The following is a 7048-nucleotide window of genomic DNA, read 5'->3' on the forward strand; positions in this document are numbered from 1 at the left end:
TGCCTCAAGGCGGCAGCATCCTCCAGCACCTGGACATACCCTCTTCTCACTACTGCCACCGAACAGGAGGAACAGGACACTCAACAATTCAGTAACATCTTCTTGTCCCCTACCAACAGACTTCTGAACAGCCCACAAACCCATGAACACCACCTCTTGTGCCATCAGATTCCTCTGCCATCAGATATCTGAATGGTCCACGAATCCGTGAACAACAGCTCGCTATCTCTTTTTTTTACACCACTTAGTTCTAATTGTAACTTTGGTATATTTTATGTCTTGCACTGTCACAAAACCCCAACTTTCGCAACATATATCAGTGACAAAAAACCTGATTCTGATGAATGTTTGTATCTACTTGCCTGCTACAAGCTAGTTTTTCATTGCATCTGTACCTACTGTAGCTCTGCACGTAACAAGAAACTTTTCTTGTCTTTTGTCTACTGGTTTAGAAGTGATACACATCAAAGTTGCTGGTGAACGCAGCAGGCCAGGCAGCATCTCTAGGAAGAGGTACAGTCGACGTTTCAGGCCGAGACCCTTCGTCAGGACTAACTGAAGGAAGAGTTAGTAAGAGATTTGAAAGTGGGAGGGAGAGGGGAAGATCCAAAATGATAGGAGAAGACAGGAGGGGGAGGGATGGAGCCAAGAGCTGGACAGGTGATTGGCAAAGGGGATATGAGAGGATCATGGGACAGGAGGTCCGGGGAGAAAGACAAGGGGGCGGGGGGGGGGACCAGAGGATGGACAATCACTTGTCCTGCTCTTGGCTCCATCCCTCCCCCTCCCGTCTTCTCCTATCATTTTGGATCTCCCCCTCCCCCTCCCACTTTCAAATCTCTTACTAGCTCTTTCTTCAGTTAGTCCTGACGAAGGGTCTCGGCCTGAAACGTCGACTGTACCTCTTCCTAGAGATGCTGCCTGGCCTGCTGCGTTCACCAGCACCTTTGACGTGTGTTGCTTGCATCAGACACTTGTACTCCACACATAAGGCTCCTCAATCCTCTGGGAAAGGTCCCACCATCTCCCCGATTTTCCCCTGCAAGTGCCGTTACATGTTGGCAAAGGCAGCAGTTGGCACTCTGGTCAGGGCACTGACCAGAGGAGATGGGTTGCTATGGTGTGGTTATAGGAGATGCTGGCAAGGCTGCCCGTGGGGTACTGTGTATCATTTTGGTGACCAGGTTATAGCAAAGGCAGCTTTAAGCTGGATAGAGCACTGAGGAGATTTAGAAGGAAGTTCTCGGAATTGTGTCACAGGGAAAGCTTGAACAGGTTGGGACTGTATTCCTTGGAGTGTAGGAGACTGGGGCAAACTTATAGCAGTGTATAAAATCATGAGGAGCACAGAGGGGGTGAATGCTCACAGAATCTTCCACAGGCTTGGAAAATCAGGAACTAGAGGACAGAGGCTTGAGGTGAGAGGAGGAGAGATTTACTAGGAACCTGAGGGGCAACTTCACACAGAAGGTGGTGGTATACGGAAAGGACTGCTTCAGACACTTGGATGCCACACATCAGGTTCCTCAATCCTCCAGGGGAGATCCCACCAACACTATCTCCCCTATTTTCCCCAAAGTAGAGTCACAAGTAGACAGGGCGGTGAAGAAGATATTTGGCATGACGTTAGGGCACCGAGTACAGGTACAGAACACTGAGGCTGTCTACAAGAAGGGTCAGAGCCGTCTCTATTTCCTGAGGAGACTGAGGTCCTTTAACATCTGCCGGACGATGCTGAGGATGTTCTACGAGTCTGTGGTGGCCAGTGCGATCATGTTTGCTGTTGTGTGCTGGGGCAGCAGGCTGAGGGTAGCAGACACCAACAGAATCAACAAACTCATTCGTAAGGCCAGTGATGTTGTGGGGATGGAACTGGACTCTCTGACGGTGGTGTCTGAAAAGAGGATGCTGTCCAAGTTGCATGCCATCTTGGACAATGTCTCCCATCCACTACATAATGTACTGGCTGGGAACAGGAGTACATTCAGCCAGAGACTCATTCCACCGAGATGCAACACAGAGCGTCATAGGAAGTCATTCCTGCCTGTGGCCATCAAACTTTACAACTCCTCCCTTGGAGGGTCAGATGTCCTGAGCCAATAGGCTTGTCCAGGACTTATGTCATTATTTCCTGGCATTATTTACATATTAATATTTAACTATTTATGGTTCTATTACTACTTATTATTTATGGTGCAACTGTAACGAAAACCAATTTCCCCCGGGATCAATAAAGTATGACTATGACTATGACTATGAATTGGGACGTTATATTGCAGTCGTAGAAGACTTTGGTGAGGCTGCACTTGGAGTGCTGTGTACAGTTTTGGTTACCCTGTCATAGGGAAGACCTTACGGAGCTGGGAAGAGTGTGAAAGAGTGGTAGTGAAGGAAATCCCCAATGGAGGTTTCTCCATGCTGGAGTCCTCCTCCTTTACACTGGGGTCCTGGGATGGAAAGAGTTGCATGAAGCAGGACTATAGAACAGTTTAATGAGCCTCAGTAGCTTAGGGCAGCATGCTAGTGTGTAGTGGTTAGTGTAATGGCTTTACAGTGGCAGCACTCGGAGAAACCCGGGTTCAATTCCTACCACTACCCGTAGGGAGTTTGTACCGTGACCGTGTGGGTTTCCTCTGGGTGCTCCGGTTTCCACAGGTGTACTATCTAGGTCTAGTGAGTTGCGGAGTCATTGGAAGCATGGTGACTGCTGCGGGCTGCCCCCAGCACAACCTCGGGCCACGCTGGTTGTTGAAGCAAAAAGACGCATTTCACAGTGCTTCAATGTGCATGTGAGACATAAGGCCAATCTTTTCTTTTTAGTCTTCCCCAGCCTTCTATCATTTCCTTGGCAGGGAGGAGACAGGGTACCACGTGCACACTGAGTGTGAGAGGTTGCAGCCTCTGTCAGAGTATCTCAAAGAGTTCTGGCTGCACTTCAGTCCCGTGCTCCTGATAAGGAATGAGGTGGGGCACTCGGAGCGGAGGGGGGAGGGTTCTTCTGGTCAACCTGCAAATGGACCAGGCCAAACTGTGGCCATTCACAGGTCCCAGCAGTGGTCAGCAGAGGACTCTGTCCAAGCCGACTGCTTGCCCCCCTTCCTGGGTTATGTCTGTACTTGGGTGTTCCTGGAGAAGGAGAATGCAGTCTCCACAGTTACAATGGGGGCATTGCTGTGATATGTAGCCATCTGAATAAACTTTTGTACATATAAAAGATGAGTATGGTAAAGATTTACAAGGATGTTGCCAGAACTCGGGCTCCTGAGTTACAGGGAGGGGTTGGACAGGCTGGGGCTGTCTGCCTGTAGGAAACTACAAGACTGGGAATTGCCTCCCCACTCCACACCCCCTGCCCACTCAAGGGGCAGTGAGGGATGGGAAATAAAATCTGGCCTTGCTGATGACAATGCAGAGCTAGAAAATTAATTTTAAACAGATAGTCTCTTATAACATCAAAGATTAATGATCAGCTTTTTTTTTGGTCAACTGTGCGTTGCAACATACATTGATCAATGTTGTTTTGCGCCGGTAAAGTCTGAGGATGTGATGGGGGGCAGCCTGCAAGCGTTGCCACACTTCTGGCGCCAAGGTAGCATGCCCACAATTCACTGTGCGCACGTTGTTGGAATGTGGGGGGAAACAGGAGCACCCGGAGGTCACGGGGAGAATGTACAGATAGCAGCAGGGCTCGGACCCCAAACGTAGAGGCGGCACTGTAAACCATTGCGCTGACCGCCACGTTATCGTATCGCCCGTACTTCTGATGAACTAAAATCCTCCCTTAAGAAGAACAACACTGTGCAGTGTGTTCAGGAAGTGGCGAATGAATACCCCCACAGAGAAGCCCCCAGGAGGCCTGACCTATAAAACGCGACTTTACGGAAACTCTCCCACAAGCACTTTGTTGGCCTGACAAATAACATTTTTTTTTGTGGCATTACAACTGGTAAGGAGGTGACCTGATCAGACACAGCAGCTTCTCTGTCTCCAAACAAGTTTGCCCTGTATACCTCTTTACAATCGCAAGGCGCTGTTGGATAGTAAGAACATCAATTACACCAGGTCTACCCACTGGCAAGTTGCTGGACAGCAGGGCATGGCAGCCAGATTTGTTGTGCACTGCGTTGCAGCCTGCTTCAGCCAACTAGACGAGGTGCAGTCCGATAAACAGTGGAAATAATTGGCTTGGGTGTTTTTATTGTGATCACAAGACTCTGCTGGACATTGGTAATGTAGAATACTACGAGATCAATTTACTGGCTCATTGGTGAGACCGATGGCGGGGGAGCTGTGTGGCTATTGTTGTTGTGCAGACAGGGACCCTATGCCTCAGAGTCGCCGGTGAAGGAGACACTGTGTACCACTGGATTCTATACCGGGATGGGGGCTGACCCCTTCAGTCTTTGCTCCCGGGAAGACAAACTGGATTCTCTTCACCTGCGGCTGCAGTCGCACAAAACGAGGAACTGCTGCGTGCTTGTTCTTGTAGAAACATGGCTCCAGGACAACATCCCATGCACCATCAATCTACAGGCCATGACACTCAGGGACTTGGGCTCTGTTATTATTAATTTTTAATATATATTTTTGCAACTATGTTTTTCTGCTATCATAATTATATGTGCTATCTGCTGTGTGTGACTGTTGGTTCTGTGTTTTGTACCTTGACCCCAGAGGAACTCTACTTCATTCGGCTGTATTCCTGGGTTTGGTTGAATGACAATTCAACTTGAGCTGGATAGAGTATACACTCAGTGGCCATTTTAACAGGTGTATCTGTTTGTTAATGCAAATATCTAATCAGCCAATCATGTAGCAGCAATTCAATGCATAAAGGCATACAGACGTGGTCAAAAGGTTCAGTTGTTGTTCAGACCAAACATCAGATGGGGGAAGAAATGTGATCTAAGTGACTTTGACTGTGTAATGATTGTTGGTGCCAGACAGGGTGGTTTGAGTATTTCAGAATCTGCTGATTGCCTGGGATTTTCACGCACAACAATCTCTAGAGTTTGCAGAGAATGATGCGAGAAACAAAACATCAAGTGAGCAGCAGTTCTGTGGGTGAAAACACCTCGCTAATGAGAGAGGTTGGAGGAGAAAGGCCAGACTGGTTCAAGCTGTCAGGAAGGCGACAGCAACTCAAGTAACTGCACGTTTACGACAGTGGGGTACAGGAGAGCATCTCTGAATGCACAACACATTGAACCTTGACATGGATGGGCTACTGCAGAAGACCAGGGCGTTTTCCACTCCTGTACCTAATGAAGTGCCCACGAAGTGTTTCGCCACTTGAAGAAGCCAAGGACCTGGGCCCCAAGTTTCCTCTGTTCACCAACTCCGATAAGGATCCTGCCATTATCTATGGTGTCTGTGCTGATTCTCCCAAAGCACAGCACTGAAGGACTGGGTTTGCTCCACCACAGTTGATAATACCGACAAGAACGGGAATTCAGATACCAGAGGTGCAAGGGGACTTTGGAGTCCTTGTGCAGGGTTCTCTACAGGCTAACTTGTAGGTTTAGTTGGCAGTAAGAAAGGCAACTTGCAATGTTAGCAGTAATAAGAATATAAAAAAGCAAGGATATAATGCAAACAACAGGAATTCTGCAGATGCTGGAAATAGTGGCAGTGGCCACACATTTTAATTCCACATCCCATTCCCATTCTGACATGTCTATCCACGGCCTCCTCTACTGTAAAGGTGAAGCCACACTCAGGTTGGAGGAACAACACCTTATATTCTGTCTGGGTAGCCTCCAACTTGATGGCATGAACATTGACTTCTCTAACTTCCGCTAATGCCCCACCTCCCCCTCGTACCCCCTCCGTTATTTATTTTTATACACACATTCTTTCTCTCACTCCCCTTTTTCTCCCTCTGTCTCTCTCACTATACCCCTTGCCCATCCTCTGGGTTCCCCCCCCCAACCTTGTCTTTCTCCCTGGGCCTCCTGTCCCATGATCCTCTCATATCCCCTTTGCCAATCACCTGTCCAGCTCTTGGCTCCATCCCTCCCCCTCCTGTCTTCTCCTATCATTTTGGATCTCCCCCTCCCCCTCCCACTTTCAAATCTCTTACTCACTCTTCCTTCAGTTAGTCCTGACGAAGGGTCTCGGCCCGAAACATCGACTGTACCTCTTCCTAGAGATGCTGCCTGGCCGCTGCGTTCACCAGCAACTTTAATATGTGTTGCAAGGATATAATGCTGAAGCTTTATAAGGCACTGGTTGAACCACACTTGGAGTATAATGCAAACAACAGGAATTCTGCAGATGCCGGAAATTCAAGCAACACACATAAAAGTTGCTGGTGAACGCAGCAGGCCAGGCAGCATCTCTAGGAAGAGGTGCAGTTGACGTTTCAGGCCGAGACCCTTCGTCAGTATACTCCTGGAGTATAATGAGCAGTTTTGGGCCTCTTATCTGAGAAAGAATACTTTCACATTGGAGAGAATCCAGAGGATGTTCATGAGGGTCCACAATTAAATGGTGAATCTCATTGAAACCTATTGAACGTTGAAGGGCCGAGATAGAGTAGAGGTGGAGAGAATGTTTCCTACAGTGGAAAAGTCTAGGACCAGAAGGCACAGCCTCAGATTAGAGGGTTGGCCTTTTAGAACAGAGATGAGGAGGACTTTCTTTAGTCCGGGGACGATGAATCTGTGGAATTCATTGCCACGGACAGCTGTGGAGGCCAAGTCATTGGGTATGTTTAAACCTTGATTAGGAAGGGCGTCAAAGGTTAGAGAGGGAAGTTAGGAGAATAGGGTTGAGAGAGATATTAGATCAGGCGTGATGGAGTGATGGAGCAGACTTGATGGGCTGAATGGCCTAATTCTGCTCCCATGTCTAATAGTCTTATATGTCCCATTAATTTAATTATGAGGACACAGAAGATACTCAGTGAAATTAAAGAACTACAGGAGCAATACAATATAGAAAACACAACTGCATCAAGCTCTTGGGCACCAATACCTTGGAGCATCTGTATGGGCCAACATATTGATGCAATCATGAAGAAGGTTAGACTTGGTTTAGAGTTTGA

The sequence above is a fragment of the Mobula birostris genome, chromosome 2 (genome assembly GCF_030028105.1).
Source record: "Mobula birostris isolate sMobBir1 chromosome 2, sMobBir1.hap1, whole genome shotgun sequence".
Taxonomy (NCBI): domain Eukaryota; kingdom Metazoa; phylum Chordata; class Chondrichthyes; order Myliobatiformes; family Myliobatidae; genus Mobula; species Mobula birostris.